Source organism: Octopus sinensis, linkage group LG14, assembly GCF_006345805.1.
Source record: "Octopus sinensis linkage group LG14, ASM634580v1, whole genome shotgun sequence".
Classification (NCBI taxonomy): Eukaryota; Metazoa; Mollusca; class Cephalopoda; order Octopoda; family Octopodidae; genus Octopus; species Octopus sinensis.
The window spans coordinates 57637546-57650045 of NC_043010.1; the positions used below are offsets into that span (position 1 = coordinate 57637546).

The 12500-nt window shown below is 37.8% G+C and overlaps 2 protein-coding genes across 3 annotated transcripts in view; both read right to left on the reverse strand.

Moving 5' to 3' along the window:
* LOC115218763 (protocadherin alpha-7) overlaps positions 1–12186 on the reverse strand; it is a 237418-nt gene extending 225232 nt beyond the window's left edge. The window contains exon 1 of the mRNA XM_029788690.2: positions 12044–12186. The gene's annotated coding sequence lies outside the window, so the exon portion shown is untranslated. The remainder of the gene's footprint in view (positions 1–12043) is intronic.
* The window catches only part of LOC115219368 (protocadherin-19-like), a 99529-nt gene that overhangs the window by 64931 nt on the left and 22098 nt on the right, over positions 1–12500 (reverse strand). The gene's annotated exons all lie outside the window — the stretch shown is intronic.

Consider the following 12500-nt stretch of genomic DNA (forward strand, 5'->3'; position numbering starts at 1 on the left):
CTAATCCTTGTTTCCACACCTGAAACTTCTCCTCCAGTTCTGATAGCGACTCAGCAATTAGAGCAAGGTCATCAGCATAGAGGAGCTCCCAAGGGCATCCTGTCTTGAATTCCTCCGTTATTGCCTGGAGGACTATGATAAATAGGAGGGGGCTGAGTACTGAGCCTTGGTGGACCCCAACCTCTACCCGGAATTCTTCACTGTACTCATTTCCAACCCTTACCCTACTAGCGGCGTCCCTATACATGGCCCGCACAGCTCTCACTAACCATTCATCTATCCCTAGTTTTCTCATTGACCACCAGATAAGGGATCGGGGGACCCTGTCGAAGGCTTTCTCCATGTCAACAAAAGCAGGTACAGGGGCTTATCTTTGGCTAGGTATTTCTCCTGCAGCTGCCTTACCAGGAATATAGCATCAGTAGTACTTTTCCCTGGCACAAACCCAAACTGCATCTCATCTAAACTAACTCTCTCTCCAATTAGTTGGGCTATGATCCTCTCCGTAACCTTCATCACCTGGTCCAACAGCTTGATACCTCTGTAGTTATTTGTATCTAGGGCATCACCTTTACCTTTGTAGCAGTTGACTATTATACTGCTACACCAGTCATTGGGTATGACCCCTTTGTGTATCACCTGATTAACTATATGGGTGACTAGGCTATAGCCGACACTACCAGACATTTTGAGCATCTCTGCAGTGATTCCTGATGGGCCTGGGGCTTTCCCTGTCTTCATGCTTCTAATTGCCTTAGCTACCACAGAACTATCAACTCGGATAGCTGGTCCCTCTGTTGGGTCAACATTCGGCAGACTCTCTTTATCCCATTCATTTTCTTCATTCAGCAACCTTTCATAGTGGCATCTCCAAACCTCTCTCTTTGCATCCTCATTTAGCGCAAGTGAACCATCTTCCATGCGAACACACTTCTCTCCTACCACATCACGATTCTCTCTCACACACTGTCTTGCAACACGAAACACCTCCAGTCTTTGGTCCTCACGGCGCAGAACATTGGCAAATTTTTTCTTATCTGCTTCCCCTCTGGCTAAATAAACCTGTCTCCTAGCTTCTCTTTTGGCAGTCTGATACAATTCCCTGCTACCCCCATTTTTCCAGACCTTCCAAGCCTGTCTCTTTTCTCTAATAGCCCTGTCTACAATATTGTTCCACCACCACGTTATTCTAGGTCGAGAGGGGACTTTGCACCAGCCACAGATCTGGTCAGTGGCTCTCAGCAGGTTGTCCCTTAGAAACGTCCAGCTGTCTTCTACCCCCTGTGATGCTCTATCCCCTTCTACTTCGTCAGAGGCTTCAAGTAATATGTCCCTAAATCTCTGTCCATTTGCAGGATCTTTAAGCTTCCAGATCCTTCTTCTCCATATTTGTCGTCTTCTGGTTGTCCTCCTAGTCCTGATCCTAAAGTCACTAACTACCAGTCTATGTTGTGGGGTACATTCTTCACCTGGGAAGGTTTTGGCATTTATAAGCAGCCATCTCTCCCTTTGCCTTGTAAGGATGTAGTCTATTTGGCTGGTATGTTGGCCCGATTGGTAAGTGACTAGGTGGCTGGTAGGTTTCCTGAAGTTAGTGTTGCAAATCATAAGATTATTTGCATCGCAGAACTCCAGCAGCCTGGTTCCCTCCTCGTTGCGGGAGCCATAGCCATAGCCTCCATGTACGCCATGGAAGCCCCCAGCATGTCGTCCAACGTGACCATTGAAGTCACCAGCCACAAAAATAAGGTCTCTGTCGTTCGTCAATGAGGTAGTCTGCAGTAGAGTGTCATAGAATCGGTCTTTCTGTCCATCGGGTAGCCCCGACTGAGGAGCATAGGCTGATATAATGGTTGCTAAACTATGACGAAGCACTAATCTAATCTTAAGTATTCTGTCACTTACTCTGATTACCTCAATTACTTTATCTACCCATTTCTCAGCGATATATATATATATATATGTATATATATATATATATATATATTATATATATATATGCAGCCATCTGGTTCACCAGACCTCAGTCAGTCAAATCGTCCAACCCATGCTAGCATGGAAAGTGGACATTAAATGATGATGATGTGAATGTAAAATGAATAAAAAAAATCAATGAAAAATCTCTTTTCTTTGGGCATTTACGATTAAATATGGTTGAAGGGAGGCAATAAATGGTTTAATAAAATGGTCTAAATTGGAAATTTATAAAGCCACCGGTCAGTTCCTTGATAAACTACCTGGTACACCTAATCACTGAAATAAATTAATCAATCAAGTAACTGATTGGCTAAACAATCAATGAAATAAGTTGCAATATATATATATATATATATATCCATAATTAATAAATTAATGAGTACATATTGATATACTTGCAAAATAATTATGCTCCAGCATTGCCACAGCGCAAGGAATAAAACCAATGAAACAACAGATTAATAAACTGATGCACAGAGAAACATTTGCAACTCAGATTCTCATGGAGTTGTATAAACTTATTCAAATATTTTATTTTTCTGTTGTTGATGGTTAGAAATACATCTGCAGTGTTGCTAATAATTAGTAACATCTTGTGTTGCTAATACCTGGTGACATATCTGTTGTGTTGCATTTAATCAGGTGAATCAGCTCTGTTGCTTATGGTCAGTCATACCTTTTGCGTTGCTAATGACTCAAACACTATGATTAAGACTGCATCATTTGTATTATCAATAGCTCAGTTGGGTTAGCTAATTATTAGCAACAGATAGTATGTTGAGAATGATTATATCAATGTTTCTTGTGTGCTAATGGCTATAACTACAGATGTTGTTTGGCAAGTGACAATACTGACTTTGGTTGTGATGCTAAATTTTATAATTGTCTCTGTTGTGGTGCTAACGGAATATCCCCCCTCTCTCTCATCTCTGGCTTTGCTAATTACTGCAACAATACCTTTGTTAACACAAACTCATCTGCTGTGCTGCTAATGTCATTAGCAACACCTGTTACTTTGCTAATGATCATAAACAGGCTTACAGAGTTGCTAATGACTCTGACCTCATCTGTTGTGTTGCTAATGCCAGTACAGCTAACAATTAGCCCCAATGAGTGCAAACTGCTACACCTTATTAGTTGATACTTCAGAAATGAATGTTAGAAAGAAAGAAACACGACCAGTTTATTGTTCGAAGATCTCCAACTTTGGCAATCAGCGCCGTGTAAGTTGTGTGGCTGCTTACACAGCCTCAGGTCTTCATTGATGAGATTTTCCAGAAGGTAACAGGAATGTATGAGAGATGCTGGAGGGCAGAGTGAATTTCCTCTCAGTAACAATGTAATAAAAATAATGCTCCATCATGTACGGCTTGCAAATGGAATTGAGGAAATAACTTCTCCTGTCTCTCTCTCTCTCCCTTACTCTCCTACTCTTTTTTTATATTACTCTTTACTCTCTCTATCTCTCTCTCTGCCTATCATATATGTGTGCATGAATATACATACATATTTACATATATACACACATATATATATTTATATATGTATACGTGTGTGTGCGTATGTATATATGTGTGTGACATAAATATACATACATATATATGCATCTATTTTATATATACATATATATGTCTGTGTGTGTGTGTGTGTGAGTGTGTGCATATAACTGCTCTTTCCCTCACTCTGTTTCTCATTTCTCTCGATTCTCCTCCTCCTCCTCCTCTGCCTATGTCCACCTAAACTACCAGTGGTTATGGTGACAACCAAGTTTATATGTGACATAGGAGTGTGTGTGTGCATGTGTGTGTGTGTGTGTGCATGTGTGAATAAGTCAAAATGGACCCACAGGGTGGAACTATGACTGGCTTCGTATGTGTATGAGTGTATCTATATGTATTTGATGGTGTGCGTATGTGTGTGTATGTATTAGTGTATCTCTATGTGTGTGTATGTTTTGATGTGTCTATATATCTATGTATATTTTGTTGTGTCTGTATATATGTGTGCATAGGTATGTGTATGTGTATATCTATAAGAATGTAGGCATTGATGTGGCTATGTATGTGTATACGTGTGTGTGTGTGTGTGTGTGTGTGTACATATATATTGGTTTGTTGATATGTATGATTGTGTATGTATAAATTTTTATGTGTTGTGTCCATATGTGTGTGAGCGTATTAGCATGTGTGTCTGTGTGCGTGTCTAAGACTATGCATCTGAATGTGTGTGTGTGTGCGCATGTTTGTGTGTGTGTGCGCACATGTGTGTTGGTGTGTTTCAAAGTGTGTGTGATCCATATGTAAATGCATGTATGTGTTGGTGTGTCTGTAAGTGCGTGTGTATATGTATGTCTATGCATGCACATGTGTATAAGCTTGTGCATGTGTGTGTGTGTGTGTGTGTGTGTGTGCATTTTAATGAAGTTAATACATTTTTTGTTCTATTTTCCACTTTTTCTGGACTTCATATATTTTTCTCTCATTTTTTACTTTTCTTGTTATTTGTGTTGTTGTTGTTGTTGTTGCTGTTACTGTTGTTATCATTATTATTATTGTCATCATCATCATCATCATCGTTGTTGTTGTTGTTGTTGTTGTTGTTACCCTTTCTGCTGTTACTATTGTTGTTGCTGGTATGACTGACGTTGCTGTTACTGTTGTTGTTGTTGTTATTATTATTATTATTATTATTATTATCATTATTGCTGTTGTTGTTGTTGTTTTGTTGTTACTGTTATCCTTGCTACTGTTACCACTATTGTTGTTGTTATTATTATTGTTGTTGTTCACCATCCACTTTGCATGAAAGATAAAGAAATATAAAAAAAAAGAAACTGTCTAATAAAAGAAGAGCCACATTCACCACCACCACCGCCTCCCCCTCATCCTCCTCCTCTTTTTCTTCCCCTCCCCCCCAACCTTCCACCCTTCACATGCCTGAAACAGTTTGCCATCAATTATTTGCCATGGGATTTACAGGCTACAGCTCAACACTTTACCTCTGCATGCACTCCCTCCCCCCCACTCACATCCCCCACCCCCTCTCTCTCTCTCTGTCTTAAGAATGGTAAATTCCAGTTTCCTAGAAGCCATGTCTGCTACACAGATAAGGAGTCAGTTAAAGCTAGTTTATTGGTATGGATGTGCAGACTTTTATTTCCACTACATCACTCTCTCGCTCTCTCTCTCCTTTTCTCCTTCAAACTCCTCCATCAACACCCCCACCCCTACCCTCTCCTCTCTCTCTCTTTTTTTTTTACCATTTCTTTCTGGTTCCATTCAGATGGTCTCAACAGGAATTTATTCACTTCTTCATTGAAATCATCTGATTTTTCTCTTTGAGTTTTCATTTAACACCAGAGAAAATGAGAGAGAGAGAAAGAGAGAGAGAGAAAGGGAGAGAGAGAGAAAGGGAGAGAGAGAGAGAGGGAGACCTAGAGTGAAATAACTAATCTTGTTTTCTGTTTTTCAATATTTTTATTTAAAATTTTCCTATTTTAATTCTTTCCCCATTTTTCTTTTATTATATTTTCTGAGTTCTTTAAAATATTTTTTTTTATATCCGTGACCCTTTTTTTATTTTTATCTTCCTCTTATTTTTCTTTTATTTTTTCTCCTTTCCTTTTTAAAATTCTATTAATTTTCCAAAGTAATTCCAATATTTCTGAGTTGTAGTTAGGTGAGGTGGGTTGACAAGGTGCCGGCCTGCTGCTTCAATAAACAACATTTTTCACCCAAGAAGAAGCCACTAGAACATTCACTCGACCTGCTAGAAATAGGAACCAAATCTCCTATCACACAACAAAAGATAGAGGATGACATATTAAACAATGCAGTCCAAGGTACACTGTGTCATAAAATAAGGATTGGATGATTAGAGCGGAAATACTCTCTGTCAGAGATCCATTTGCTTCGAGTGGAACTGGGGCCAAACAGCAACAACAACAATACTTCCTCCACTTGACACTCCTATTCAAATGTCTCCTTTATTTGCACAAACCACCCCTTTTCAGTCCTTCCACCTCAGAATATTATCCGTCTGGAATCCTCTCTTCCCAGCTCATGTCTTTCCTGCCAGTCTTGTTGACCTGCAAATTTCTAATCAAAGCATCACTCTTCTCACCAGTCACAAAGAACCTGCTAAACGTCATCACCTTGGCTAGGGGATGTTTTGGCACAGCTCTCTTGGCGCTGCCCATTTTGGCATTGCTGATTTCATGCTGACTTAATGCACATCAGACATTTTGAAGTTTCTCTCATTCTAGTATATCTCTCTCTCTCTCTCTCTCTCCCTCCCTTTCTTTCTTTCTTTCTTTCTTTCTTTCTTTCTTTCTTTCTTTCTTTCTTTCTTTCTTTCTTTCTTTCTTTCTTCTTTCTTTCTTTCTTCTTATCTTTCTTTTCTTTCTTTCTTTCTTTCTTTCTTTCTTTCTTTCTTTCTCCTTCTCTTTCTCCCTCCCTTCCTTTCCTTTTCTTTCTTTCTCTCTCTCTCTCCCTCCCTTCCTTTTCATTTCTTTCTCTGTCTCTCCCTCTCTCTTCCTTTTCATTTCTTTCTCTCTCTATCTCTCTCTCCCTCCCTCCCTCTCTCTCTCCCTCCCTTCCTTTCCTCTTTCTCTCTCTCTTTCTCTCTCCCTCCCTCTTTCTCTTAATGTATATGAGAAGAGAGAAAGTGTTTAGGTCAATCATGTTTAATATATAAATCATAATGTCTTTCCTTTTCTCTCTCTCTCTCTCTCTCTCTTTCTGTTTGTATATGTATATTTCCCTACACACTTGCATATGTGTGTGTGTTTGTGAGGGGGGGCATGTTTGCCTCCAGTACCATAACTAAAACAGGCTGAATGTTCAGTCAGTTGTCCGCATCATTTCATAGCGCCGCCTCGACTGGCTTCAGTGCCGGTGGCACATAAAAAGCACCATCCGAACATGGCCAATGCCAGCACCACCTTGGCTGGCTTCCGTGCCAGTGGCATGTTAAAAGCACCAACCGATCGTGGCCGATGCCAGACTCCCCTAGCACCTGTGCAGGTGGCACGTAAAAAGCACCCACTACACTCGTGGAGTGGTTGGCGTTAGAAAGGGCATCCAGCTGTAGAAACACTGCCAGATCAGACTGGAGCCTGGTGCAGCCCCTGGCTTCCCAGACCCCAGTTGAACCGTCCAACCCATGCTAGCATGGAAAACGGACGTTAAACGATGATGATGATGATGATGATGATGATGATGATGATGAGACTCAGCATGTAAAGAAAGAGAAAAAGGAAAACCAACCATTCTGTGCATCTTACTTTTTTCCCTGAAGAACATTATTTCTCTCTTGATTGAACTAACTGTAAATAAGTACCATGTGGAGGTACAATGCTCTAAACCCACCTTGATGCCCTGGGACAATCCACTACTCCAGATGGAAATAAGTGCCTTGTAAAAGCACAGTTCAGCTGGTTGTAAATAGGTGCCACATATAAATACTTGTGTGTGTGTGTGTGTGGTGTGTGTGTGTGTGTGTGGTGTGTGTGTGTGTGTGTGTGTGTGTGTGCATGTGTGTGTGTGTAGGCCTTTTTGGAAAGTTTATTATTAGTACTGTCAGCATCATCATCAACATCACCATCATCATTATTATTACTGGTTCTTGAAGTGTACACATGTGTATTCATTTTCCCCTGAAACCAGAACATATTCATATCATTACCCAATGAATTTTCCTTAGACTACTTGCTAAAAAAGGATTATAAGATTCCGAGACATGCTTGCCTTCAATACTTAGGGTATAGACAATTAAAAAGAATGTTTTCTTATTTATTTGCAGACAACATTTTTCTTTTTTGAAATGGTCACCAAGCAAGAGAGAACATTGCAACGGCTGATGAAGAGACAGAGAACAACACAAAAACAAAATATACAACTGAATGAATAGAAAGAAGCAAAGAACAAACAATTAAATGAACAATTAGTACATAAAAATATTCCAAACAATCTAACAGGTAGTTTTGAAGATGGCAATAGTAACAACATCATATAGTAATTGTGTGAAAGTAAATTTTTATGGGAGAATTTTGTAAGACCAAATAGTATTTCTTTGATTCATTAGCTAATTCAAGAATGAGCAAAAAGAAAAATTATATATAACATTATGTATTTTAACAAAACTGGAACTCGACTTAAGTATGTCTCTCAATAAGATTTATTACAGGTACTTCAGGATGTCTCAGAAAAAATCCTTTCAACCAAAAATGGAAATGTTATGGAATCATCTGATGTGACTTCAAAACTGAAGACTCAACTGAAAGCACTTGTTGAAATTCTAAGACATACCTCTTCCTATATGTTTGTGCCCCAGGATATGGGTCACAGAAACACAAGAGTGGAAATAAAAGACATCAGAACTCACATAGTTCCATGGCTAGTAGTCACTTCTGTATCACAGTATGAGAGAGGGGTCAAAGAAGGACTAATGAAAGGTGGTATGTTGTCAGGGGGCCTCAAAATGAATTTGTAAATCCTGAGGCCCTCCACCCCAGAAGCCTCCATAACAATACAGAAACTAGGCCCAGGTGAAGGTTATGAGACAAAGAACATGGGACTGATGGCAGAAATTTTTAGTGGCAACATTTATTGGGGTAAGAATCATCTCAGAGCTTCTTGTCTTGGAGACCAATAGTACATCTCCAGCATTAGAAGCTGTGCAAAGGCAATAATAATAATAATAATAATAATAATAATAATAATAATAATAATAATAAATGCCCTGATGCAGTACCAGGCAGTGGCTCTCATGGCTTCTGATCTTAACTGATTGGAAGTGTCATCATGTACATTGTTTTGTCTTGGTATAAAAGATGGGCTACAGCAAATATTCTGCTCAATACCACAGTTTTGCTTGTCAGTTGTTTGACCTTAACCAGTTGAGCATGTCCCTTAGTGGCTGACGATATGTGCATCTCTGATCACAAGCAGAAGTAGTGGGAGAGCATCATAGCCATGTGTTGAGAGGGATTCTTTGGGGTTTGAATAATTCACCTTTGGAAACATGGGTGGTTCTTTCAACATCCTTAAACAACCCTTATTCAGGGACCTTTTGAGCGGGATGGGCTACTCAACCTGAAAAAAATTCTAACTGGGCCCCACCTGCAAGGTCATGTGCTGTTTATCTTAATATGAGATCACCATGTCGCGCACATATGGTTGTGATGTATGTGCCTGGTGTACCCTTATCAGACGGGTAGTCATGATGGGTATATTGGACTTCGTATATTTTACCCCAGTGTCACTTTGATGGCATGCACTGCTCTCTCACTCAATAATAATAATAATAAGAAGAAGAAGAAGAAGAAAAAGAAGAAGAAGAAGAAGAAGAAGAAGAAGAAGAAGAAGAAGAAGAAGAAGAAGAAGAAGAAGAAGAGAAGAAGAAGAAGCATCAAAGAAAAGCCAAGATAGCAAAAAGACCAAAAAGTCCCTATTTCCTGAGGCCTGTTGGCCAAAAGTCTGGGAATGACAGGAGAAACAGCTTTATCACCAGTATTACAAATAAATGAAGAAATATTTAGTCTTTTAACAGAAGCAACCAGTAGTACCATTCCATCAGTGTGTGATATGGAAGAAATAATGGTAAGAGAGGAAAATAAAGAAACTGTTGAGGGAGAACTTTGAAAAAAGAAAGAAAAATAATCTCAGAAAAGAAAAGTCAAGAGAAAACAATGAAAAGAGGAGAGGAGCAGAAATTTGTTTGAAACAACAACGTTAGACCTCCTCAGGAAAATACGAATGAAGATTGAATGTCCTTTGGAGAGCAAACAGACAATTAAGTGACAAAATGAAATATCTTTGGTGCCAGGGACGTTCCAAAGAGGTAAAAATAACACAAGTACAATTAAGTGTAGAATAGAGACAACATGTAAAAGATTGGTCGTTAGTCAAAACAGAACATTCTATAAAGAATTAGAATGTTGGTGTGTTTTTTTTTTAAACACAATCAACTGAAAAACTGCTGAGTGGCACTTTTGGATTGACAAGGAAACATTCAGAATATTGGCAGACAAAGATGTAAGATCATCCATTAACATGACCAGAAGTCTCTTATATTTCCTTCTAATTGTAGCTTGTTTTAATTATTCTGTGGTTTATCAAATTTATTTGTTTTCTCTGAAAATAATTGCACTTTTAAAATCTTAATTCATCTATTTATATAATATGTAAAATATTCGACTCTCTTCTCTTGGTTTTCTATAACATATTCATCACAATCTTCTTTGTAAACCCCGACAGAATATTTAGAATTTTTCAGTATCTCTTTAAGCTCTTCTTGCTAATAAAGAAAAGACCACCATCATCATCATCCTCATGATGATCATCATCATCATTCAGGTAGAGAGCTGACAGAATCATAAATGTATAACACAAACCATTTAGTAGCATTTTTTAAACTCTATTTTCAGAGTCCAAATGCTGCTGCGGTCAACTTTACCTCACATACTTTCAGGCTGGACAACATAGAGTACCACTCAAGTCCTGGGTCAATGTAATCAACTTAACCCTCTCCACAAATTTCCTGGCTTTAGGCCAAAATTTGAAGCACTTCTTTTTCTTCTTCTTCTTATCATTATTGTTTTCTAGATGTATAAGGCCTCTACCACCTTCGATGCGTTGCATATATATAACCTTTCAAAGTCAGATTTTGGGTGATGCGTCCTAAATCCTGTCATTATTTTTCTTGTTTTCTTGTCTATTTTGATTAGTTCATTTAGAATCTAGTTAAGAATATTATAGCTGTAACTTATAACTGGGATGACTAGAGTGTTGATACCTATTATCTAGTTTTTCGCACTGAGCTCTGTTTATTATTATCATCATTATTATTATTATTGCATTGCATTGAGCTGGCAGAATCATTGGCATGCTGAACAAAATGCTGCTTTTTTTTCTGGCTTTATGTTCCAAGTTCAAATTCTTCTGAGGTCGACTTCACCTTTCATCCATTCGGGGTCAATAAAATAAGTATCAGTTGAACACTGAAATTGCAGGCCTTGTGCCAAAATTTGAAACTATTGTTATTATCACTTTTGCAGCAAACTGGCAGAATCGGTTAGCATGTCAGACATAATGCTTCGTGGCATGCCTTCTGTCTTTGCATTCTGAGTTCAAATTCCACCAATGTCAACTTTACTTTCACCCTTTCATGGTTGAGAAAATAAGCACCAGTTGAGCACTAGAGTTGATGTAATTGCTTAAGCCCCACTTCAAGGATTGTTGCCATAGGTAAAAGGATTATTATTATTATTATTATTGACCGTGGTGATTGGAAAAAAATGTTTGAACATCAGGAGTAAGTGCTTAATAATATTTTTGCAACTCTTACATTTTTAGTTCCAATGTTGATCAGATTGGCTTTGCTTTTCTTACGATTCCTGCAGAATACAGGATTGCACTTTTCTGCAGGTCAACAATGCAAATCCCTTTTCCAAAATCCTTCTGCCTCTTTGGCAGCAGTTTGGGTGTTGTGCCAAGAGCACCAATTACTGCAGGAATAACTGTCATCTTAGTTCTCTTCACTGCTTTGGCTAAGTTATTATTATTATTATTATTATTATTATATATTATTTTTATATAATTATATATTATATATCATTATTATCATCATTATCATTATTATATATTATTATTATTATTATTATTATTATTATATAATTATATATTATATATTGTTATTACCATCATTATCATTATTATATTATTATTATCATTATTATTATTATTATTATTATTATTATTATTATTATTATTATTATTATTATTATTATTGCTCAGCATTTTATGAATTTAGAGCTTAAACAATAAAAATACACCTAAATTGTTGGTTGTTCTCAAAATGTTACTGAACCATTTATTCTTTGAAAATTTTTAGGAAATTCTCCACTGATACAAAAATTTAATGAAAATGATTCAAAGTTTCTTCAAAAACCCCATGTAGATGTATCAGAGTTCATTCTTGTAATGAGGGAATAATGACCAAATTGTCGTTAAAAAGAATCCTTGAATATTTCAAGGAGAAAATCTTTACAAGAAAATGTCTGTACCTTCAACATTGTGCTTCCATGTCTTGAGTGTTCTAAGCAAGAATTTGGACTGGTGCCAATACTATTAGTTCTCCACTATTATATTATGTTTGAGATTCTTACCAAAGTCCCCGCTGAATACACTGCAAACCACCATAATTCTGCCAGAATTTATATTGCAGCTGATCAATATATATAGATATATTCCAAGAGAGCCAATTTATAAACACTCACTCCCTCTCTCTCTCTCCCTACTCACTTAATCTCTCTCTCCCTTTCTCACACTCTCTCTCCTACTCAATCTGTTTCTTTCTCTTTTTCACCCACACTCTTTCTTTTCTTTCTTTCTTTCCTTCTTTCTCAACTTCCCTCTTTCTGTCTTTTTCTATTTTTAATTGTCTTTCTCTATGCCCTTCATGATCTCAGGTACTCCACCAGAACCACCACCACCACCACTGCCAACACCACTGCTGCTGCC